At 52.1% G+C, this 26163-nt stretch overlaps 1 pseudogene; it reads right to left on the bottom strand.

The window, feature by feature from the left end:
• Window positions 1-1480: 1480 nt before the first annotated feature.
• On the bottom strand, window positions 1481-21922 carry LOC115393653 (proto-oncogene Wnt-3-like; annotated as a pseudogene).
• Window positions 21923-26163: the final 4241 nt, after the last annotated feature.

Genomic DNA, 26163 nt, shown 5'->3' with positions numbered 1-26163 from the left:
TGTGGCTTCAATAACCATTTAAATATGTTTATTATTCATGATTTATGTGGTTTATTTTCTGCAACAGTGGAGAAATCCCATTAGCTTTTTGTTGGGAGACCCAAGATGAGGCTAGCTTCAGTGGAGGCCCACACACACACACACACACACACACACACACACACACACACACACACACACACACACACACCATCCAACACTGGAGTCCTCTTGTTAAAATGTTAAAACGTCGACAGGGTTGACGACAGACAGTCGGATTAAATGTCAGTATTGTTCTTCCCGTTTCCAAAGCAAACCAAACCAAAGCATCATGTATTTTCGGGTGAAGCGAGTCCATAAATCAGGTTCCTTCAAAACCTCAAACGTCCCACTGCGAGCTAACAGGAGAGGAAGACGTGACGGCCAATCAGAACACACTCGGCCTCGTGGTCGCCACGTCGTCGCATCCCCTCGTCTGCTTCTGTCTCTCTCTTCTGCTGAATTTAAAGGAGGAATCTGGACAGAAGCCTGGAAGATGGACCCGCACGGAGAAAAGCTTCGCTCAGAAGATCGTAGTTAACATTAAACATGCTAAGCTTGATGCATAAATCCACAGATGAATCCTCTGGTCTGGAAGCCGTCGTTCAAATTCTGACCAGGTGGCGTTATGGAGGACTGGTAGTGCACACATTTACAGGTGGGGGGCGTCGGCGAGCGGGGCGCCCCCGTCTGCGTCTGTCCAGTCCCGTGCCGACGGCGGCGGCGCCGGCGACGGGGTCGGCTCAGTAGTTTGCGGAGAGGCAGGAGTGCGGCCGCTCTCGGCGGGGTTCAGTAGTTACTCGGGTTTTCCCGGGCGGCCCGCCTGCTCGGTACCGGTCGCGGAGAGGTCGGTTCAGTTTCAAACAGAAACGAAAAGGTAGAGCGGCCGGAGCGGCCGAGGAGTGAGGCGTTAGTTCAAAGAGAGTGTCTGGTCTTTTTTCAATGTTTTTTTTTTTTTTTTACTGCATTAATCTCTCAGGTAAAGAGTGTTACTGTACATGCCACAAACACTGCGCTGGCATGGAGGGGAAATAAATAAAGACAGGGGAGGGGACAAAGTGGGGGGGGGGGGGCTGCAGGGCGAGGAACCAGGATAGGAAGAGAGAGGGAACAATCAAACTTCTCCCCGTGACAATGGACCGGACCGGATCGGACCGGACCGACCACGGACCGAACCGGACCAACCATCAGTCGGGTCGACAAAGGACACAACAACTGGATGGGAATGGGTGCAGTGGTTTGGAAGACAGACTCTAGTGCAGGGGTTGTCCAAAGAAATCAGAAAGACGTATCCACGACGGATGTGCCATTACCCATGAGGTTGTGTGTGTGTGTGTGTGTGTGTGTGTGTGTGTGTGTGTGTGTGTGTGTGGGAACTCTTGCAGGAAGGTGGGAACTCAAATGTCCAGTAGTCATTTCTCTTTTGCGCGTGGAGTTTGCGGCGCACCGCCGCCGCCGCCGCTCACTTGCACGTGTGCACGTCGTAGATGCGCACGCACTCCTGGCAGCTGACGTAGCAGCACCAGTGGAAGATGCAGTGGCACTTCTCTTTGCGCTTCTCGGTCCGGGTGTTGTGTCCGCGGCCGCAGCACAGCAGGTCGCAGCCCTCGATGCCGTGCGACGACACGTTGCAGACGCGGTCGCGCGTCCCGAAGGAGCCGGTCTCCTGGTTGGGCTCGCAGAAGTTGGGCGAGCCCTCGTAGTAGACCAGGTCGCGCTCGGTGGGGTGCTTGAAGAAGGCGTACTTGACCCGCAGGGTCTCCACCCAGCCGCGGGACTCGCGGTGCTTCTCCACCACCATCTCCGAGGCGCTGTCGTACTTGTCCTTCAGGTAGTCGCCCAGCATGCGGAAGTCCGGCTGCGCCCACCAGCACGTCTTCACCTCGCAGCTCCCCGACAGGCCGTGGCATTTGCAGCGGAGGTTCATGTGGTCGAGGATGGTCTGAGAAGAGACGGAACCGAAACTCAGTCTGAGCGCATCGTCCAGACGACTTCAGGAAGAGCAGCAGCGGTAAAATACCCAGAGAATTTTACAATCATCGTGACAACTGCAGCTGTGCTTTGCATCAGTTTTTAGAATCTAAGGAGAGAAACGAGAAACGACTTGACAAATCAACGCTATTGAATCCGGTCCACTGTACATATTTGCAAGTCTTGTTTTGTCCCTTTTCCAAACAGCATTTTCACGTGGTTCTCTTGACTAGCCTAGTCGTTAGGGTTAGCTGTCTCTTAACCCAACCCCCAGTTGAGATCAGGACCAGGTGTCTCAGCTGCTTTCAGATCTCTCTACCGGGACAACCGAGAATGAAAACAGATGAAATCCTGACAGGAAACTGGGGATGTGGTGAAAGTCCGTACATCCTCTGCAAGAGAAACTTGTTCTCCCGCTCCTCCGGCTCGAGAACAGAACGGTGTCATTGTTTCTGGTAGCCGTGGTTGGTCGTTCCTTCAGCTTATTCTGGGCAGAACTTTTCTTTGTGTACTTTTTCATTCACCACAACTATTTGTGGTTGAAGCAGAAAAGCTTCTGTATGAATGTATGAAACGTTCTTTCCAAACACCTCCAGAAAACAAACTGTTCTGTTTACGTACGTAACATTACATGAATGGACCCCAGCACTTATCTGAACATCTCCCATAATTCACTACTGAGATCTTAGTTTGTTTGTTCTGGCACCAAATGAATGCAACCTATTGGTTGGTCATTAGCGAGCATGCATTTGTGGGATGAGCAGCAATGGAAAACTGCTTTTCCTTGTTGAGGACTCCCTGATGATGGTGATTGTGTTGAACTTTACAGGTAGATGATTACTCTTCTGTCTGTTAACCTGGAAAGAAGAGACCTGCAGTGGTCATGAAAGGCAAAGGCGTTTTGTCTCATTCCTGAGGATCTGAACCAGGATCCTCCAAAGTAAAGGTCGATATTTGACCCTACAGGCCACCAGAGGGATTCTTGTTCTGAATCAATGTGTGGGGACGGTGCGAGGGAAACGTGATTCGGGCTTCATTCCCGCCACACGTTGGAAATCACTGCTTCAAAGAGGCGCTCTGGGAGGAATGAGCGCTCTGAGCGTGGATCGTCGCCGTGACTCGCAGCGCCCGCTGGGACTCGGAGCAGATTTCATCCACACTCCAGATCGTGGCAGAGCATAAAGTGAAAACGTCCTGAGAAACTTCCCCGCATTCACTTAGCAGTCTTCACACAACCAATAAATCCCTTAATACGCTGCTTTGGCAGCGCTTCAGAGCGGGGTGCGGTGAGTCCGCCTACAGCTGTTGTCCTCTGGAAAGACGCAAGCTGCAGCGCTTTCAGAGCCGAGCCACCCTCCCAGGCCTCCAGGCTGTTCAGAGCTCATCTTCAGAGGCTCGGTTGGAAGCGGGATTCCTTTAAAGTCTGCTGTTCTGCTCTGTCTTTGGGATCTGAACCTGGTGCTTTCGGGTCCGCATTACCCGGCGAGGGTTTGGAGCTATTTTACGGTCAGAAGTGTATTGGGAATGCAGTGAGTCAGACGAACAAACCCACCAACAAGTGGCAGAGCGGGCCAAGAAAAGCACCGGGCCGTGGCGGCAGCTGTGGAGCGCAGAGGCCCGCGCCGCTCCCGGTTCCCTCTGAAGTCGCCGGCTCACGGTGACTGTTGCCCCCCCGGGGCACGTTTACCTTTGTGTTGTGATTTGTTGTGCTTTAATTCGACAGCTATATTTAGCTGCAGAATTCCCCCGGCTGGGCGGAAGGCAGGTGGCCGGGGCACCTCTGGGCGAGGAAGAGGAGGACGAGGGGGAGCCCGGCCGGTGGACTTCACTCTCGGAGCTCGTCATGCCAGCTCCGAGTCACGATCCCCTCGGGGGGAATGAGGGAGCGTGAGAGGGCCAGGTGGAGGGCCGGATCCTGGCGGGGCTGCCGTGCTCGGGCCCCCGTGCTGCTGCCTGAACATCAAGAGCGTCTTGTTGCCGTGTGGTCCCGTCTGTCGCGCCCTCAGCCGGCAGCCCAGAGCACTGACAGCCGGCCCTGACGTTTTAAGTCGGGGCTGATTCCCCTCTCTTCCCCCTCAGCTCACTCCGGTTATTTGACTGTCGGGGATTTTTCCTTCTTGCGCCGGGACGCCAGGCATGAAAGGCGAGGTGTGTGGGGGCAGGAGGCGGGCAGGAGAGCGCTGCTTCAGATGAGTAATTAACCAGTCATTCAAAGTCAAGTGCTCATTTTGAGATGGAAACCCAGAAATGTGCAGACAAGTCCAATCTCAGCTATTATTAATCCCTCACAGTGATTCTTCTTCATTAAATCTGATGTCTTTGCAAAACAAGTCGGGCCATTGTCTATTGTTTACTGCGCCGAGGCTTCGGCTTCATACTCTGTTTGTGCTGAGTGTGTCCAGCTGATGTGACCTGATGCTGGCTTGACTTGTGTATTTCTTCTGTAATCCCTTCCAGTTGTGAGTTGAGGCCTTGAATGTACCGACCAAGTCAACATATTGAACCTTTTCTGAGAGATTCTGAGCGGCAACCTTCTAGCACACAACGTTTCAGAACCAAATGTTCACTTGTTACCTCCACTAAGAGCCGCCATGATCAAACTACAATCCGTATCTCCTGTTGGCCTGTCAGTGGTCATAATATCATGGCAGATGTATATTTGGTGCATTTACCGTGCGTCCAGCTTCGTTGTTGTGCCGATTCATGGCCGAACGAGCGTCCGGACGGTTCTCCCCTGGCGTCCGCGAACTCCCTGGACACCAGCACGCCGAACTCGGCGTCCTCGCTGCAGCCAGCCCCACTTCCAGCCCTCCCCCGGAGGCCCTTTGTGGTGGGAGTCGCAGCCGCACATGGTGGACGTGCCCTCGCGCAGGAGCGCGTCACCGCGAACGCCACCGCCCGCCGAGGCGATGGCGTGGACGAACGCCGACTCCCGGGTCGCTGAAAGAGGCGGACGGAGACGAGACAGATGGAGAGAGAGAAGAGAGTGGGAGACAGGAGAGTGTCAGTCGCCTGGACGAGGAGATCCTGACTGCTGCCAGCACCCAGACAGACGTACTGAAAGGGATACCTGCAGGCTACAACCTTTTAACGCCGCATTTCATCTTCCAGAGAGCACATCTGTGTGAAGGCATCTGCCACCGTAAGAGAAGCCGTGTGGGGAATATGACTGTGACGTGGCTCCGGGTAGTTTCACCGTATGGACGAGTGGTTTACAGTGTTTCCCGCCTGGCGGTCCCCGGTGGGGGGGGCGGAGAGGGCTTTCTGACATCAGCCCATTGTGGCTGTGTCAAGAGGACCCGGCGCTCGGTGGTATCTCGGTGACCTCCTGTCATCCCCGAGGTGTGCTGCTTTGCATCTGGATTGTGTTTCAGGAATGTTGTTAAAACCCCCCCCCGGTCCCTGTTTAAAGCCCAAGGCCCTCTGGTGATACCGAACAGTGTCGGCCTGTTTCTTTTTCACGCTGAGGGATGGAGTTACGCCTTCTTTGAAGGCAGCAGCTTATTATGTAACCATACACCATTGTTTCACAATCTCAGCACACTTACCGCGGCTCGCCCAGAGCGCCCACCGGCTCGGGGAGCTCGGGTACCGATACAGTAGCCTGCAAAGGCATTGATGCTCCTGGAAACCTCTCCAGGTTTCGTCACAGTAAAACCTCAGATGTGACGGCATTTCATCGGGTTTTATGTGATGAACCAGCACAGTGTGAACTGGAGGCAAAATGGAACATGCTTCTCAGAGTTTATTCAGATGAAGAAATGAAAGGTGTAGCGTGGAAAAGAGTATAAGGGGAGCCTACGTCAGATTGGATGGAAAGTGTCCGTGAGTCTCCGTCAGGTCGGGTGGAACGTGTCCGTGAGTCTCCGTCAGGTCGGGTGGAACGTGTCCGTGAGTCTCCGTCAGGTCGGGTGGAACGTGTCCGTGAGTCTCCGTCAGGTCGGGTGGAACGTGTCCGTGAGTCTCCGTCAGGTCGGGTGAAGAGAATGCTGAATTGGCTGAAGGTCTGGACTCTGGTCTGTGCCGTTTCACATGAACGTTTTCTGATCTAGATCTTTCCGTTGTCCTGTTGGAAGATGAACCTCCACCTCAGCCTGGGCTCTGTTTGGACTCTGGCAGCCCCACAGCATGATGCTGCCTCCACCATGCTCCCCAGTGTGATGGTGTGGTTTTCGTCCAGTTCTGGTCCTTCCTTCACGTCTGCTGAGTCTCCGGCATGTCTTGTGTCAAAATGCAGACGGACGTCTTCCGGCTTTGTTTCAGCAGTGTCTTTCTTCTTGTCTGATTTGTGCGGTGCAGACTGATGGCCATCCAGTGGACAGATTGTGGATCTCTGCAGCCCCTGCAGAGTTCCCATGATCCTCCGGGCTGCTCCTCTCATCAGTGCTCTGCGTCCCGGCCTTCGGTCCAGGTGGAGGCCATGTCTCGGTGGGGTTGCGGCTGTGCCAGACTCTTTCTGTTTGGAATGATGGATTGCTCGGTGCTCTGTGGGACTTTTTATTTTAACCTGTTTTCAGCTTCTGCACAGCTTCGTCCCTGAGCCGTCTGCTGGGTTCCTCAGCCTTCATGATGTTTTGTTCTCTGAAGAGCATGAGGCCTTCACAGAGCAGCTGGATTCATTCTGAGGGTTACAGCGCTCGCAGGTGGACTCTCGACCAATCAGGTGATTTCTGAAAACCCTTGGGTGACCTGGCTTTTATTTTGGGGAACCAGAGCAAAGGAGGATCAATACTTTTGCATGCCACACTGTTCAGTCTCTTATTTGAAAAAAACATTTGAAAGCCATGTGTCAGTTTCATTCCTCTTCAGATGTTGTATCATATAAAGTCCAATAAGAAATATTTACATTTGTGGTAGTAATGTGATAAAATGTGGAAAAGTTCAGGGAGTATGGAGACTTTTACAGGCCACTGCACACACAGAAAACACACTCTGGTGTTGGGTTGGATGTTCAGGAGCTTCAGCCAGGCTGAATTTCTGCTGTACGAAACTGTGTGATCAGATTTTTCATATTTGTATGAGAATAAGACGTATGTTTTGCAGACCACAGTGGCTACCAAAGCCAGAAATTCCTCTGTGAATCAAGTGCCAGAGAGGCTTTCAAGGCCCAATCAGACCACTTTACAAGAGTTTACTTATGTTTGGCTGGAGCGGAGCCATATTCTCCAGCCTCAATGGGACTGCAAGCAAAGTTACTAAACAAAACACCTTTTCATGTCGGGGTGTTTGTCGTCTGTCGTGCTAATTTGATGCCACACATATCTGTACTGTTCCTAAAACCATTTTGTTTGAGACATTTCAAGAGAATGTGTGCTTGTAATTTACAGGGTGAAAGATCTAAGGTTTTTGCGGAGAACCTGATCAGCTTTGTTTATTCTTAAAAAAAACGTCGTCCTTGTAAGTCTGTAAAAGTGTTTTAGTGTGTTTTTGTGTAAATCCCCTATAAGCACTGACATCAGTGAATGACATTCAGTCCTCAGGTTGGGCGTCCCTGCTCGCCCTGGCAAGCCGAGCCGGGCCCTTCCAATCAGGGGCCTGTGAGCTTTGGGCCCCTGGAGCTCTGGCTGTTAGCCAAGGCTAGCGCTGCTCCTGCTACCTGCTGGGCCCATCAATCCGCCTTTGTTTCCCTTGTGTCACACTGTATTATCCACACAAAGGGCCCGGCAACTCGCGCCCCCACAGCTCCGCTCTGCCCGGAGCTGGCATTCCCCAAACTCCCCAACTCCCCCCTTCGTCCTCTCCCTCCAGCCACCCCTCCGCCAACACCCTGAGCTGAAATCTCATACACCACCACCCACCGCAGCACCTCCACCCCCCACTTCCTCCAGGCATCCCCAATGGCACCACCAAGGCCAGCGCAGCTGAAAGGTGGCTGCAGGCTGCTGGTTGGGAGCTGCTCCTTCCCCGAGTCCAGGTCTTCCATTCATCTCTCCCAGAGTGACACGCTGGTCTTCCTTCCCTCCGTCCCTCCGTCCTTCCTTTGCCTCCCCGTCCCAAAGTGCACACCCAGGCTAGGTTGGGAGAGATCCCCTTTCAGCCTGTTTTCATGACAGAGTCAAAAGGGCGTGTGAATGGGGCGTCCGTGGGAGCTGGACTGTGTGAGGCGCGCACTGGTCTTCATGCACAGTAGGGGTTGAGCGGAGCCCCCCGGCCCTTTTCTATTGCCTGTAATCTCATTTGGCCTCCCCTCTCCCTTTTATTTGACTGAGGAGCTTGGACTGCTCACACTGCCCATTTCTGCCCAGATTCCTTCCCCTCTGACACACAGGCTAATTCATTTCCAATCAGCAGCCTCGCACACCACTCAGAATCTTCTACCTTTATAATTAGGGCCTGCAGAGCCTTGAGCGGGACACCTGTGCCTATTGTTTCCCTCTGCCGGGTTTCGTGGGGTCTCCTCAGTGACACCGTTAAGAGCGGGGACGGTCGCACATTTAGCATTCTGCGTGTGAAGCGCCTGATGGATGTCTCCAGTATATCAGCTGCTCTTGTCAGGTTTTGTTGATAGATTTACAGCACGGACCCTCTTTCATGTATAAGAGTGTAAACATGGTTGGTAGACCCCCCCCCCCAAAAAAAAAAAAAAAAAAGAGAGACAGAGGCATTGGCTCTGAAGACAAACGCGATATTGAAGGTAGAGATGGATGGAAGGTGAATAATGTGTCAGTGCTTGTCGCTGCGCTCATTTCTCACTGCAGCCAGGAAAGGTGTATATTATTGTAATTGCCCTAGTTAGTCGTTTGTCAGCAGAAGCCCAGAGAACAGGCAGTGCTGAGCCTGAGGGCGGAAACTGTTCAGCGCCACGTTTTGCAGCAGCTTGCACTACCCTCTGCTATGCAGACCGCTTTCCACTTCTGCACCTACAGCCAGACCGATTCATAACACGGTCAAGGAAGACGTGTACCTTTGTCCAGCACGGGCCCGAAAATGGCCAGGTTGTCTTTGATGGTGGTGCAGTTCCACCGCCGGCCCCGGAACTGGTGCTGGCACTCCTGGATCCCCAGCTTGACGCCTTCGGCCACACTGGGCATGATCTCGATGTAGTTGCGACAGAAGCGCAGCTGCTTGGGCACCAGGCCGGGGATGGAGCCGCACAGGATGGGTTGGGAGCCCAGAGACGAGTACTGCTGCCCCAGGGCCAGGGACCTGTGTCACAGAGCGCAGGAAGCCGTCAGTCAAGGAGATCCGCTCGACAATGATCTAATTAAACATTTCGGTTTTCCTCCCCAAACTTTCAAATGATTCAAAGCACAATTTTGACACAAGTGGAAGAACTGCTTTTAAAGCAGATTCAGTGGGTTCTGAAGGCTCCGTCACATTCACACACCAGCGGAAGCAGCTCGGAGTTCACACACTCGCCTAAGCACACCTTGACACATGTACAGGGCAACGTCAGGGATTGAACTGCCGACCTTATGTTTGAGAGATAACACACTCCACCAACTGAGTCACGGCCGCTCCTCAGAGTTCTGACATCAAATGAATGCATGATTGAACAGGTGGTCGGTGATTACAGTGAACTGCTGACTCATGTTTATCAAAATCTGCCCAGTTTTTCACAAACACAGGTCCACAATATCTGACTTCTGGATACTTCAGTTTATTTGACCCATTTCCCAAAAGGTAATGAAACCAGTACCAGATATATTGTTTTTCACACATTTTATTGTTTAATGTAACTGCGAACTGCTTGTGGGATTGCTCACTAAAGCTCACGTTAGGATTAGGAATCGTCCCGGACCCTCACATTACTGCTGCTGCTGCTTGATGCGAGGCCGGCTTACCCCACCCTGTGAGGCCCGCCGGGTCGGGGCCGGCAGACCCTCAGACTGTTTCAGATTTAGCACAGCAAGCGGCTGGATCGGAGAAGTGACGCTGTCCTCACCTCTGTGCCCTCGGTGAATGAGAGGACCGGGACCGGCCCGGCGAAGCACCGCCGGCTGCTGGAGGGAGGAGATCACCTCCGCATCCGCTGACCCTGTGACAGCGCCGTGACTCACAGCAGCGTCTTCTATTGACTTATCCAGTTAATGTTGTTTGTGCTAACAGGACCTGTTTATTTTGCCTCTTTCCAGCAGGAGCGGGAGGCTCGTCGACGCTCTTCAGGGCAGGGATACGAGCCAGTAGCGCACACAGACCTGCTGACTGAACAGATAACCCACAAGAACCTGTCTGCTGCGCTCGGGAAAAGCCCCTCGTACAGTCTGAGGGAAATGAAAACATCTGCCTTCACAGTTCCATCATTAATCTGTGGTTTCCCCCTGAAGATGATGTTTTGGGAACGATTGTGTGCGTTGGTGAAGCCGTGTGGCCGTGCAGTCGGCACGCTGCAGATGTGTCTAAGCAGGGATTAATGACTGCGACAAGACAGCCAAGACCAGCTCGTGATGCCAGAAACCATTATAGTTTCACTCAGGTAATTAATTTTAATTGCTTTCTATTCCTCGTGAAATAAAAGAGTGAGAGAAAACATGTTTGCTGTGCCCGTGTTTTAACATGCTTTTAGTGACGACAAGCTCAAACAAAACCGAAGCTTCTTCCAGAAAGTTCATGCATTTACAGACGGCTGCCAGACGCACATTTCTTGTTTATTAAATTTTGAGCTTACAGAATATATCACCTGAGGTAACATATCTCTGGTCGGGGCTGTTGGAATATTTGACAGTATCTGCCTTTCATTTGAGCGTTCGCAGGCGAGAGAGTGGGAATTCGCCGGCGCTGCGCACACTCTCCATCCGGCTCTCGGCTCAGTCCGGGTGGACAACATGGCGCTGGAGGCCATGAGAGGATCACAGGGGAACAATTGGCGCTGATCAGATCAGAGCGCCACTCAGGATGACCTCAGGACTCCGCAGGGCGCAACCCAATCACAGCAGCCGCTGACTCTGACAGATGAGTGCAGCGCGGCGGCCCCACCCCGCCACAAAAGTCAAGCCATTGAAGTCAGAGGGAGAAGAAAATCCCCCCATCAGACAGGTTCACAGCTCAAACCCCCGCCCCCACCGCTCAAACCGCTCGCCGCTGGTTTTGATCTCTTGTGAGCGCCGCTGCAGCAGCCTCACAGGTACCGAGCTTTACCCGGGAAACTCAGGCAGCCAGACACGAGGTTGTGTTGTTTTGCTTTTACAGCTGGCCCAATACAACGCTGTGATCCCATAATCAGCTGTGAGCCACTGCTGTTGGCGTAAGATTTCTTTCTGACACTGATACACAACAAACAGTTCTTATGTTTCAGCAGGAAACCTTGTCTCAGAGACACTGGAGGGCTCTGCTCAAACGACCAGGATACAGGGAGCCTTCATGTCAGGACCGACCCCGCATTTTGAAGTGAAAAACGTCGTTTTTCTCAGTTTGATTTCCCATGCAGAGCTTGTATTTGAACACAACTCATCAATCTCGAGTCTCGCCACATTAGCTCATCTGCCTGTCCCGATCCCGCCGACATCCCCGGGTTCAAGTGCTGCTGACTTCACTCTGTCTGGTGACTGAGTGACTAAGGACTTTAATTACACTGTCTGCGAGGCTGGTTACTGCGCATTAATCTCTCAGTCACGGGACGGACCCAGCGGACGATGCTCCACACACACAGTCAGTCGCTGAGTGCAACGCCGGTCAGCCAGAACCCTGCCGGCTCGGCCGAGATCTCCGGAGTCAGAACACGACGACAGTCTCTGGAACATTTCGACTGCCGTTCAAGGCATCTCATCTCGCTCAGCACTGAAAACAGGCTTAACCAGAGAATCCAAGGTTTCTCATGGAATCCGTCCGCTAACCACAGGGAACGTTGTGGTGGACATAGCATGTCTAGATTACGGGCTGTGGATATGCCACCCTATTTGTCTTTGTTTGCAAAGGATGTGCCTGGCTTGATCCGTATGAGCAGATTAGATGAAAGGGATGTCTGTTTTTTTTGTGCTAGGTGCTAATGAGCGTCTTAACCCTGAAGGGTTCTGGGGAGCAATGTGCAAACAGATTCAGACGCATGCATGCGGCCCACATGTGCGCCGCGCCGATCCCGCCTGCTCTGCATCACTTCTCGGAAGCTACGAGCGACGTGTCTCGACCGAGTGAGGGAGCAGCAGACGCACAGACCTCCAGAGAGGCAGCATGCCGGGGAATCTGCTGCCGGGCGCGAGACACGCACGCAGCAGAGCGGCAGCGAGCGGCAGGGCTTGGCAGGTGCATGCCCCGGCTCGCCTGCGCGGGGCCTCTGCTCGCCTGGAGGGGGGGTTTACAGCTTGGTTGGGGGTTTTCGTAGCATCTAAACTGGGCTGATGTGAAAGTCTGATGAGCCACTGGAAACCACAGAAACGAGGCGGAGGAAACAAAGGGATTCCACCACACACCTCGCTGAAGAGTGGAAATTCACGCAATCGAGACGTGAACGCTGTCAACAAAAACTTTTCACTCAGCCACTCCCAGCCCAATAAAACGCTCACGACAACCTCGGCTGCATCTCCCAGTCCTCGTTTTGTCTTGAAGCAAGTGGAGCTCAAGTCAAAGGTGAGTCAAGGAATCTGGCACTGTCAGAAAGGTGCTGCAGCCTCCTGTGGGAGGTCTGCACTGCAGAGGTCAGTGTATGGCACATATGTGCACAGATGAGCTTCCTTTGTGTCCAGAGGCACAGAAAGTACCAGGTGACCCTCTGAACCTGTTGAGCAGAACATGACATCTGACCCCACTGTCATCCACCCCGACAGAAGTTCATGACCACGGCTCATCTATATCTCGCCTGTTTGCTCAAGTTTGCTAACAGTTCATTTTCAGTGAATATGTTCAGTCAAGTGTTGGTTTTATATATAAAAAAAGAAATGCAGTCTGTCAGAGTTCCTGCTGATCTTTCAGAATGGTTCATTGAATATAATAATTCCATGACTTATGGATAATAATTTTGTTGTGGGTGTTGACTTTAACCTCACTGTAATCATGATAGATATAAAAAAGGCAGTAAGTTTAACAAAAAAAAAAAAAAGAAAAACAATGTTATGGGAAACACAAGCAAGTCGGAAGTTTTTCCCCCTCATGTAATTAAACACATTTTAAGATGTGTTTTGAAAATGACTTGATGCAGTTTATGACGTTCAATTTTAGTAAAACAGTCAGCATGTTTTTTTCTATCAGGAATAGCCATCATCCTGCACCAAAAATAATTGTAAATGGAGAAACACTTAAAGAAGTAGACTCCATTAAACATTTGGGTGTTGTGTTAGACAAGACGTTGTCATTTGAAAAACATATATCAAAGCTGATTAAGACTGTAAAATTAATTTGTCCCAATTTAGATATATTCGTCCTCAGATGAGCACAGAAGCAGCCAAACTTTATATGCATGCGATGCTATTTTCACACTTTACGTATTGCATCACAACTTGGTCTTTGTCATCCAATGGAGCAGTAAAATTGCAAAGCCTATACAAACAGGCTCCTAAAATATTCTACAAAAAACCATTCTCGTACCATTATAGTAATATTGTAAAGAAACATAACTTATTGACTTTTGAGAATTTCATTTTCTTTTCTTATGTCAGTTTAATGTATAAGGTTCTCAACAATCTGGCGCCGCCGCCTATAAAGGAGTTTGTACAGACGCACAATGAAGTTTGTGTGAGAACAACTAGGGCCTCCAACAAAGGAGGCTGCTATGTGCCTTATAGAAAATCTAAATTTGGACGAGAATGTTTCTCCATTAAGGCTGCAAATTAATGGAATTCTCTACCAACTAACATCAGAGAGTGTGAAACTCTCCAACAATTTAAACACAACTTAAAAAAATGGCTTAAAGACAACCAAATTTGTAATCATTAATTAATTAAAAACTAAACTAAAAACACTGAAACATAAAACCATGCATGTATGTGCTCTGTAAATAACTTTAGCTTGGATGAGGTCTGGAAATAGTGGATAGATAGACATTGGGGTCTGCTTGGGTGTTGGTGCTTCTCCATTGTATTTTATGTGAATATTTGTTGTTATATATTTTGTTTATTTGTAACTAGCTCACTGTTAAACCTGCTGCAAACCTTGCCTCCACCTCCAGGGACTACAGATGGAAACTAGCTAATAGCTAAATCTGGTTGGTGCAACACATTTGTTGTGCTATGTCCCTGTTAGATAGATAAATAAATAAATAAATAATAAAATTTTCATAGCTCGTCACGTCTTTTTACTTCTCCGATTTTTTAATTAATGTGTCATCTTGTAGGATATTTCACAAAAACTAAACAATTTGATGTGTAATTTGGTGTGCTTTCAGTAAAATCAATCAATCAATAAAAAAAGCATTCTAAATTTCTAAATAATATAATTTTTTTTTTAATAAAACAAGTGAATCATTTACCTTCCAATAAAACGTATTCTCCGTTTTCGTTTGTTCTGTTTGCAGTTGCATTCAACGACAAAAAAAAAACAAAAAAAAACTTCTTCAGCGGAGCAAGGGCTTGAACTACTTCCGGCCGCCATCTTTGTTTTGGTCAGTGAAGCTCCGCGGAAGCTGGCATCATTAGCCTCATCATGAGTTTGTTACAACTATGCGCCAAACGAAGCATTTTTTAGAGGAAAAAAATACTTGAATAGTCTTGAAAGTTTTGTTTTAGAAGTACGACCAGAAGCGTCTAATGGGTTTTTAGCTCTGAAATTCCGCTCAGAAATAGAGTTCGTCGGCTAATAGTTAGCTTCCTGCTCTCCAGTCTAAATGACCTGACGGATTAAATTTCCTGGATTAATCTCACCTGGATGCAACGAGATGAAACTGGATTGTTTTAAAACAATTTTTAATGTCTCAAGAGCAAGGTAAGTTTGTGCCTTATTTCTTTAAGACACTATAGGTGACAAAATTTTCCAACTTCATAAACAGTCAAACATTCGATTATTTTAAGGTGCAAAGTTACTTTTAGTCATTTTAAAGTAAACTGCTTGTTTTTTGTCAATAAATGTATGATTTTGTCTTTAGGCAGGCTTGCATGTTGGTATATCTGCCAAAGGCAAATCTCTACTAAATATTGGTGAAATTAATCTAGACATAGTTGTTGGATTTATATCCTGTGAATATTGACTTTAGTGAAATAGTTCCACTGATGGATGATGGAACTTTCCAAAACTTAAAATAGAAAGATGAGCAGGATGCATTAATTAGCCATTTTCATCTCCTCATTCATCAGTATAATATAGAACTGTGTTGAAATAAAATATAAAATCTTAATGGAATAAATTGTTGGATAGTTCAGTGTTTGCTGGCAGCAACAGAGCTCCAAAAAGCTGGCATAGGGACAACCAGAGATTGAGGAAGTATTCGCCATAGTCTTTACGATACACAAGGGTAAAGGATCATTTTAGAACTGATTTAGTAGAGAAAGAGCTTTTCAGAGAGACTTGAGTCTCGAGGAAGTTAAAACCAGCCAAGATACAGCAATATGTGGAAAAACCAAAGATAATAAAATGTGGAACAAATTTCTAAAACATTCCCCATTTGGAAGATTTCATAAAATCTCAGTATCTGCACACGCTGTCCTGTACATAATATTACCAGGAGATTTCTTATCTCTTCAGCGCGGTGATCTGCTCGGATCAGAAATGCTTCTAGAAATGACTGTTGGTGAATAAATACTAGATGAAGCCGCGTGTAGACACAGTCTGAGACAGAAATGTTCAATTCTCTTTAAAACCGTGAACAGCTCGTCCTGCAGATCGACGTGAGACCATCTGTGGACAGTTCAGAAGTCCGCATGTCTGCCGCATTAATGCATGTAGTTCAGATAGTCTGGGAAATAATGCTCTGAATCCTGGGAAGAACATGAAGCTTTTCCAGCAGCATCTGCTCTCATCCAGAAAACAGCTCTTAGACGGGACTCAGATTTAGGCTGGACACTGCTCCACCACCACAGTCCACCGTGGGAGTTTTTAAAAACAGATGCTGTAGCAGAACTCCAAGATCCAGGACTGCAGTGAAAGTCTGACATAGAACCGGAATGGCAGAGCAGCCACGATCTGAAGGCCATCAGGTCTCTTACGAGGAGAGGAAGAACTTTGCAGCGTTAATCCTGCTCCAAGTCTTTCACTGTGCCACTGCACCATCAACTTCAAAGGTGCCTTAAGGAGTTTGCACGTTTTATGCGAAACAACACCCCCTGCAGGCCTTGGGTGTAGCTGCAGCTTAGTGAAACGCTCATGTCTGTGGCTTGCGTCCATGTACGTGCACGGAACATTTAAGTGTCTTCTGCCTGGTGGGTCTGTGTGGAGCTGTGGCAGTGCTAGAAGCCGGTCTCTTCTTCCTTTCTGGAAGATCCATCCTCATACTGCTCGCTAAGCATCTGGCGGAGTAATGGCGGACAAAACGAAACTTCAGGAAATCAGGCCAGCGGGAGCGTGCATTACCTCACATCATCTCAAATTCTCCCCAAAAAAATTCTGGTCCCAGACCGGCACTGCAACTTTCAACTGACAATTTAGCGCTGTTAGAGGTACTTACAGTGAATATGTCAGGGCACATTGTACACATAACTGAATATTTGTAACATATTTAAGGTGGAAAATAAGTATTTTTAAGGTTGAAAAAATCCTTAATGCACCTTTCAGCTTTCACCACTGGACATAACTTTCCTGAGAAGTCATGTGCAGCTTTATTATTGACTTTATGATAATCAAACTTTATGATTGTCTGAAAAAGAAGAAAACATTTTTCGGTCAAATCTGTAATTTTGCAACTTTCATAGTTTCTTTTATCGTCATGAAGATTATAATCACAGCGTCTTGATTTCAAATCCACTTTGGTTTGCAGAGAATAAGGTGGAAATTAGACTTTCAACTGATATACTTCAGAAAACTCTCAGGAAACATGCGAGCGCCTCATAATTCGTCTGGAGGACGAGTCTTTCCACAGCTCTGCATTTTCTCCTGCATGTTTTTCAGGGGTTCGATCATTAATGTCCACCTCTCTCATTATAAAACACTGCAAAGCACAGCATCTACACTCTGAACATCTGTCCCAGCTGATGGTTCTGAAACGCTTCTGCAGGATGCCGGCGGCCTCTGACCCCGCTGGGGCCTTCTGGGACCTGGCTTGGCAGGTGAGCGTCGTGGATTCAGTCAGTCGGGGGAAACGTTTCCCTCAGTGTCTTCCTCTGCTTACAGCTGGACGGGGCCGATAAGGAGCACTGATGTCTGTACGGCGTGTTTGACACTGACTGCAGCGATCGGGGAGAAACACGGCGTTCTTGATGACAGTTACTGTTTTTCAAGCTTTTTCTGTCTGAAGAAGTTCTCTTAATTCTTTAGAACTCGGTGGAGGAGGTGATCCGTCGGGCCCGGAGCTTCGGCAGGGAGAGACTGCAGGAATAGTGTTTGCATTAAGCGCTCCTCCACCTCCGGTTTGCCTCCTATATGTCGACTTGTCAGATTTGCCCGCAGGACGTGGAGCAGCGGAGCGAGGCCCCGGCAGCGCCGGCTGAAAACACTGTCATCCCTGCCTCGCCGCTGAATCCCACCGCAGAGAGACAAAGACGCTCGGAAGAGAGTAAGTGGGCCAAGGAGCGTTGGCGGCTTTGCCCGAGGATGGGACTTTTCCCCGCCGGGGACTGGAATGCGGAGCTGCCGTCTGCGTCTTGTTGTCTTCTCTCTCTCTGGCACACTTTTGATTTGTAGTCCAACAGCTCCTGGCTGATCAGATAAAAAATGACAAGACCCCTGAAAGATGTTCCAACCTGTTCCTCCCTCCTCCCTCCTCGCTGCTCCCGGCCGCCTCTGCAGACGGCGGCGTGGCGTTGGGACGGGGAGCCGTGAACCCGGGAACCTGCCGGGCGGAGCCGGACCGGACGGAGCTGCTCGGAGCCCGGAGCGGCTCCGTTCTGATCCGCCGCCGCCGCCGCCGCCGCCGATGCAAATCATAACTCGTAATGGATCGTTTGGAATCTCCCGTCGAATGTCAGGAATGTTGTTGTGGAAAGTTCTAACGCCGCACGGAGCCTCTCAGAGTAATTAACTAACGAACGGGTGTAAAACTCTGGTTTTCCAGTTTGCTCATGAGCTGTGCGGCAGCCAGCGAGAGAGAACCCTCGCTGGGTTCCAGAACTCACCTGGCTGGACCGCCGCGGTCACGCATGTTTCTGATTTCCAGCGTGAGCGATGTCTGAAACGTTCTGGAGGCCGTCCCAGTCGTTCCGCCGCTCCTCCATAATCTCACGTTGAACGTGGGAAAAAAAGAAGCGTTTGGAAAAGTTCTCCTGCGTCTTGTGGTGAGATTACAGCGAACCTTGTAATGCGTCCGGCCTCGCTCGTCACTCGGCTCCGGCAGAAATGTGGTTAAACTTCAGGTTCAGTGATAGGAAAAGGTATAATTACAGCATCAGTGGAAGCAGCTCCTGGTGGAGAAGCTGCAGCGACGGTTCGCTCTGTAAACGGCGTTCATGCTGGAGGTGAAGTCCTGCGGCCACGAAGACACGGCGCGTCCAGTTTGGAGCTATTTATAGCGTCTGGATCCCGTCTAATGCAGAGATACTGAGTGACGGTCCTGTGTGTGTGTGTGTGTGTGTGTGTGTGTGTGTGTGTGAGACGGCCGACCCCGGGGCTCCTCCTGAACAGGTGTGAGCCGCCGGGCCCCCCGCTGACCCCGTGTGTCGGAGGGATTGCTGCTGTGCTCATAATTAGCCTCTAACGAGCGGCGAGGCCGGCCGCTAATGGAGGCTGAGAGGTGCGTGCGCGCCCTCACACGTGCGCTCTAATGATGTGTTCGCCCCGAGCCGTGCGCCGGCCTCCCTTTGAGGAGCGGCCCCGGCCTGTGTTTTAGCGGCGCTAATGGCCCGGCGGCGGGGGCTTTGTCATTTCCCACCGCGGCGGCGGCGGCGGCGCGTCACACGTCCTTTGAAGGCTGCTGGAGATGAGGACTCACCCTCACCGCTTTGAAATGCCACTCGGCTTTGAACCCTCGCCTCGCCTCGCCTCGCCTCGCCTCGCCGCGGCCGGCGGCGGGCGTCCGGGTCGGCACGGGGAGGCGGAGCTCCTCCACCCGAGCCGTCCACCTGCCCCGCTCCGTCCGAGCCGCTCTCAGGGCTCTAATCCGTCTCTGGAGGTGTCGGGCTGTGTGAAGACGTTTCCCCTGACCTTTGACCCCGGCCCTTTGGAAGCCCTCAGCCTCTCGAAATGAAACCCCGATGTTTCCGATGAATTCCTTTCTCTGACTTCCCCGCTCTGCTCACGCGGCGTCCAGCGCCGGCTGGAGCACAAAGCCCCGACATCCTTGATCTTTTCACAGGAGACGGACAAACGGCGGATTTTCTCCTCGTAAGAATCGTTTAAGTGACCCCGGGCTGCTGCCGGCGTGGGGATTGGGGCTGGCGGGGGGCGCCGCTGTCGGATAATGACATTCCTGAGACCCAGAGATGGACTCTCCAGCCCGATTGAAGCCACTGGGGTCGGAGTGGGAAGCCCTGTGTGTGGACAGCGGATTTGGCCCTAATCTGGATCGTTCCCAGAGTTTTCTCAAACCTGCGGTGGAAAGCAGGACTTTATGAAGACTTAAATAACGTGTGTGTCGTCGTTTCACCTCAAGCTTAATAACTTTGAGCGTGTCTCTGGTGTCTGACGCCACTGTTGATCATTTCCATTCTGAATTCGGGGCGTTTCTTCCCTCAGACAGGGTTTCATCGGTTGCTTTTGAGGCTTCATGAAGATTTCAGTATTAAACTGGTTTCATCATTAGATTTTTGATAGAATGATAGAACGCTGCGGTGCAGGATTCAAAACCAGCAACATCCAGAAATGTGAACGCTCCTCTAGATGTAGAAGGTTGAAAGCATCTTGGTAAAAGAAGCAGAAACGCTCCTCCTGTCTCGGTTAACGGGTCGAAGCCACAGCAGTCAGCGTTTCTTCCTCTCTTTATCCTCCGTCGCGTCGTTTCCCTCCTTCCTTCTCATTGAGCTTTTTTTTTTTTTTTGTTTAATTTCTCTGTTCCTCAGAGCAGAGTGGCTTTAATCTTTAATAACGCCGAGCAGCGGCGGAACGCTCGGCGGTTCTGAAAACGGCTGTTATTGGATTTAACCCGACAACCGCGGCCGGCGCGGTGAATCCTGAGAGTCACTGTCAGCGCTCGCTCTGCGGCCGGCCGCTGTTTACTCAGTGAACGCACACACACACACGCACACACACACCGGCTGTTAAACCGCGCGGCGCAGCATCAGGAGTCGGAGACCTCGGCCTCCGCTTCCTGGACGGCGACGCAGAGGTCAGAGGTCAGAGGGTGAGACCGAAGAGGCCCAGTGGGTCTGGGAAAGTGTTTGTCAGGTGACTGGACCTGTGGATGGTGTGAGGTCGGCTCGCGGCTGCGTCCCAGAAGGCCGTTCTGCCGCCCCAGGCCCACCGCCTCCGCCTGCCCGGCCCGGCCCGGCCCGGCCCGGCCCGGCCCGGCCCGGCTCAGCTTTTTATCAGCGCTGTCAGCCGGTTGGCGTGGCGGCGGCGGCGGTGGCGGCGGCGGCGGGTGTGAAGTCCTCGCTGCCATTAACCCTCCAGCCCTGTGGCTGCGCTTGGCAGCCGGCCGCCCTGTAAGTGAAACCAGGAGATGCTGGCGGTTTGGACCGCGCGGCGGCGGGACCACACGCTAGCCGGGCTACCGAAGCGCGGCGGCTCTGACAAGTATTGTGTGTGGAGCCAAGAGAGCTTTGTCATCCGCCCACGCACATCTCTCCAAAATAAAAGCTTTATGTTACAAAGGAAGGTGAGGTCAGCTGCATGATGCTGAATCTGTAATGAGATAAACCTCCAGATCTCCGTCCCTGACGATTCAACAAAGAGTCCGACCCCGCGGCTCCCGGACATATTGTCTGCTGACGGACCAGAGGGGGGGGGGGACAACTGCAACGCAAAATGATATGCTCAACTGATTTCACCAAAAATGATTAGACTACAGCTGACGGCCCGCGGCGCTGACGGCCCGCGGCGCCGCCGGCGACTCTAATATCGGGAGAAACGGGCAGAAAAGTTTATGAGGAGCAGAAAGACGGACTGTCCTGTCCTGACTGGACGGCGTCCGGGAGGCCGGCGGCGGAGGACAGACGCTGGACAGGTCAGGACCGCTGCAGGTGATCGTATGAGTTGGATTAACGCGGAGGGTTTCTTCTGTTTTCTCGTTGCTGATCAGGAAGTCGGGCCTCGATTAAATCGGATTTCTCTGACTTGAACCGGACGCCTCGTCCGTCCCGTCCTCGCTTCAGACCAGCACCGCCGGCGCTCACATTTCTTTCTTGAATTCTCCCTCAAAATTTGAACATTTCTGTAGTTTGAAAACTTTAGAAAGCGTCTTCTTTGCATCTCAGAATGATAGATGGACCTGAGCGGAGCGGGGAGGGAGCGCCGAGGCTTTTCCGTTGCTCTAGTGTTTGAGGTTAAGATTCTTTGGACGGGGCCGGAGGACATTTTTCCACGCAGTCAACTGAAAGTGCTCATTCTGCCCTCTCAGAAGTGATCATCTGACCAAAACACACGGGCTCCCCGCGCCTCCCGCCCGCCGCCCGCCGCCACGCGATGCTCAAAGTGTGGATTCGTACTCACCACCAGATGGGATAGCCTCCGAGCACCCGAGAGCTGGACAAGCACACACACATCAAATATCCAATCAGGTACAAATCCATGAGGCAAGCCGTGCGGAGTGTGTGAGCGGGAGAGAGCGTGAACCGATCAATACGTAGAACCTCCAATGGGCAGCGAAGAAGAAGAGTTTCCAGGAAGAGGAGCTTTAGGGCTGCTTGATTGTTGAATGAGGGGAAAATTAAAATGATATTGAAGAAAAAAAAATCTCGCTCCTGTTTTCCCCCCTGTCTTTGAGTCGGGCCAGGAAAGTGTGTGTGTCTCCTAGTAGTTAAGAGAATAAGTGTCTCTTCCAGTCATGCTCGCACGCCGCTACCCGTCCGCTCATTCCCTCCCTCTCTCTGAGCTTCTTCCCTAAGGTAGATATCTTTTTCTCTCTCTCTCTCCACTTTTTTCTCCCTCAGGATGCCTCATCCACAGGCCCAATATTAAAGGGGGGGAGCAGGAGGAGGGGGAGGGGGAGGAGGAAGAGGAGGGGGGCGACGAGGTTTGGAGATGTCAGCTGGCAAGCCAATCACAGGAGATGGCCTTAGGTTACGAAAAAAAATTATTATTCGTTCCCATCTGTCAATCACACGCCACCCCCTGGTAATGTGGAAAAGAAAGGGGGAGAGAGAGGGAGAGGAGAAGAGAGAGAGGGAGGGAGGAGGGAGAGGGAGGTGAAGGGAGAGAGAGGGAGGTGAAGAAAGGTAGACCAGACTTCTTACCCAACTTGTTTTGATCCACCATCATGGGAGGAAGACGTGTGTGGAGGAGGCAGGTGATGCAGGCCGGCGTCTGCACACACACACGCACACACACGCACGCACACACACACCGTGCACAGTGACGCATTGATTTTTAAAGGTTGCGCCCTGACTAATTGATCCGGATACGTGTGCATACAGTACACACACACACACACACACACACACACACACACACACACACACACGTCAACACACTCAGTAATCTCAGCGCCGCTCGCAGGACCGTATACAGTGAATTTTCTAAATTGTTGTCCGCCCAGCCCAGCGGGGGTGCGGGGCGGGGGTGTGGTGGGGTGTGATTGGGGGGGGGGGGGGGGGGGGTTGGGGTTGGGGGGGGGACATAAAAGGAGCACAATAAAGCCATATAGTGCGGTGGCGGCGGCGGCGGCGGGGCCAGGCATGCAGGGGTTATATGCTCCAGCGGCCCAAAGGCGACACAGTTTACATCAGTACTATTGTCATTCTGATGGGCTGGGGGGGCGAGGGGGGGGGGGGGGGGGGGCGGGGGCACTGCTGACGGGCTCGTCCTGAAGTAAGCTAGCTTTAATTCACACAAGGAAACTGACGATACAAACAACATCAAACAGCGGCGGCTGTGGCGACAATAATCAAGTTAGGAGTCTGAGAGGATTATCAGCCGCTGCTCGAGGAAACGGCGGCCACCGGAGTCGAACCGGCGACGGGCCGCTTCATCAGGCCACATCTCACGCTTCACCTCACCTGCTCTTTTCTTTTTTCTTTTTTTTTTTCAATAAAACAAGAGGATTTGAAGTTTATTTAACATCTTTTCCCCCGCGGGTTCAGTTCCCCAGTGATTCTCAGTTTGAAAGACGTCCAAATCTTTATTTATAGCTCTTTCAGTTACACAGCTTCAACAACTTAATATACAAGCTTAAGTGGATTTCCTTAATGGATGAGGTGACTTTCTCTCCACAGAAACAAACCTTCCTCCATCTCCGTATTTAAGGACAAAAGCTCCCAAAACATCAGCGGACATGGTAATAAATGTTTGATGGATTTAGTCCTGTTACGCCATAAAAATAAGCAAGAATGAAAGGCTGACTCCATAATTACAGGATTGTCCTCAATATTAATGCCGGCGCTGTGTTTTTAATGTGTGAGCGTTTCCCAGTGCAGGTGACTCAAATGCGGCCTGTTCAGGATGTTCAGATGAACCCTGTTCGGACACGTCGGCCCAGATTCTCTGTAGAGGGTAATCTACTCAACTCTCTCCTGATTTTGTATATTTTCAGTCAGTTTCTTGCATGTAAACGTTTCAAAGGACTTTTAGACACAACTGTGTTTATTTAAAGTTTTATCAACAATTTTTTCATCTTTTATGAACTTTTATTTGTAATTTTAACTTCAAAAATCTTGAGTTGCGTGTATTGAAATGTCAAGGTATTCGTTAAATCTGCGCATGTTGGTCAGTTCTCAGGAACAAATTATCGTGTTGATTTACAGCGTCAAGTCTGATGTTGGAACATGAGGGGGAGTTACCCAAAACCTCCTCAACAGTGACGTGGAGTGAATGTAGCTTAAGCTCGGCAGAGTTGTGGTCTTTCCAGACTCTGTTTGTGTGTGTGTGTGTGTGTGTGTGTGTGGTGTGTGTGTGTGTGTGTGTGTGTGTGTGTGTGTGTGTGTGTGTGTGTGTGTGTGTGTGTGTGTGTGTTCTCAGCAGGGGCTGGCAGTGTGACCTCTTCAGAGTGTCCAGAGTTTGGAGGTCAGTGGTGGGGCGGCCTCCTCCACCCTCCCCTCCTGTGTTTCAGTCTCTGAACAAAGGCGGTGGGGAAGCGGGCCGCGACTGAGCAGCACCGGACCTCCCGCCCCGTCCCGGAGGGGGGGCGCCGGTCTGCGGGGGGCAGATGGAGCCGCCGTGCAGCTCGTGAGAGTCCGTCCCAGTGAAGATACTTCACTGAATGAGGTGGAGAAGGGGTCGGTCTGTCGCGGCTCTGACGGCGAGGCCGGGCTGTTTTCGGTTATGTGGTGCGTTACGCCGCAGTCAGACACGTGCTGAGCTCGGCGCGGTGTCTGGACGGCAGTGGTGGTGTGGGGGTGTCGGGCGGTGTGGGGGTGTGTGGGGGTGTCGGGCACTGTGGGGGCGTCAGGCAATGCGGGGGCAGTGGGGGAGCGTCGGGTGGTGGGGGGGCATCGGATGGTGGGTGGATGTCGGATGGTGGGGAGCGTTGGGCAGTGCGGGGGTGTCGGGTGATGGGGGGGTGGCGGATGGTGGGGGGTGTTGGGGGGTGTAGGGGCGTTGGATGGCGGGGGGGCGTTGGATGGCGGGGGGGTGTCGGGCGGTGCGGGGGCGTCGGGCGGTGCGGTGGTGTCGGGTGGTGTGGGGGGTGTCAGGGGGTGTAGGGGCATTGGGTGGTGCGGGGGGCGTTGGATGGCGGGGGGGGTGGCGGATGGTGTGGGGGTGTTGGGGGATGTAGGGGCGTTGGGTGGTGCGGGGGCGTTGGATGGCGGGGGGGTGTCAGATGGTGCGGGGGTGTCGGGCGGTGCGGGGGCGTCGGGCGGTGCGGTGGTGTCGGGTGGTGTGGGGGTGTCAGGGGGTGTAGGGGCATTGGGTGGTGCGGGGGGCGTTGGATGGCGGGGGGGTGTCAGATGGTGCGGGGGTGTCGGGCGGTGCGGGGGTGTCGGGCGGTGCGGGGGTGTCGGGCGGTGCGGGGGTGTCGGGCGGTGTGGGGTGTCGGGCGGTGCGGGGGTGTCGGGCGGTGCGGGGGTGTCGGGCGGTGCGGGGGTGTCGGGCGGTGTGGGGGTGTCGGGCGGTGTGGGGGCGTCGGGCGGTGCGGGGGTGTCGGGCGGTGCAGGACTCCAGGCCGGGTCGGGGGGTCGGGGCTCTGACTCACTCGGGGGCAGCAGAGCAGTCGGGCTGCGTCGGCCGCCTCTCAGACCGGGGTTTCCGGGTCGGGGCCACAGGAGCAGCCGGAACCGCCTCCACAGGCGGAACCGGGGGTCTGGTGTAGAAACGGGTCTGGACGGCCGTGTTGAGCGGAGCTGGCCTGCATCTGGAGCTGCTCGGGGGGGGGGGGGGGGGGGGGGGGTGGGGGGGGCACACTCAGCTCCCCTACCGGGCCGGTTTCTACGGTGACCTGAGAAAGGCCCTAGCCAGGTCCGGCTCTTTCTCAGGCCTAATCAGCGTATTACCACAAAGAAGGACATGTGTTGCCCCCCCCCCCCCCAATCCGACCGGCATGGCTGGACACAGGCAGCCAATAAAACCAGGATTAGGAGGGTCTCTACACACACTGGGCTGTAGCGAGAAAGTTTCTGAACACGCCCAACCCCGCCCTGCTCCCTTCAGACTTCTTTTCATCCCTCAGCGCCCCTCAGTCCTTCCATCCCTCACTTTAGTTCGCTTGCCTCCATGTTTTCATCCTCCTCCTTTCAGAGCCCCGCTCACAATGGGGCGTCCAGAAATTACTCACTTTGTTGGAGGAGTTCAGCAGATCCTCGGTGGCTCCTGCCGCCTCCCTCCTCGTGGTCGGGATGATCCTGGACGGTGCTCCGTCTCAAGGAGAGCGCCGGGAATTCGCCGGAATGACGGAAACCTCGCAGGTTGTTGGTTTGCCTCCAGAACGATCGATACCTGATGGTTCTAGAAAGGCCTGTCTGCACAGGAAGTTCCTGCTGTTTGCAGACCTCTGGCAGCCTGGTTCCCCTCGGTTCCCCTCGGTTCCTCTCGGCGCCACTCGGTGGCTGAGAGGCTGCTGCCTCGTCTTCCTGCTAACGCGTCCTGGAAGTGGAACAGTGTTGGGGATAATATCACGGCCTTTGTTGGACGGCGGACAAAGCTGAGCTGAGATCTCGCCCCCGAGATAAATCTTTTTCATTAGAGCAGCAAACACTTGAT

The sequence above is a fragment of the Salarias fasciatus genome, chromosome 8 (genome assembly GCF_902148845.1).
Source record: "Salarias fasciatus chromosome 8, fSalaFa1.1, whole genome shotgun sequence".
NCBI lineage: Eukaryota > Metazoa > Chordata > Actinopteri > Blenniiformes > Blenniidae > Salarias > Salarias fasciatus.
This window is presented reverse-complemented; position numbering and strand designations above follow the sequence as displayed.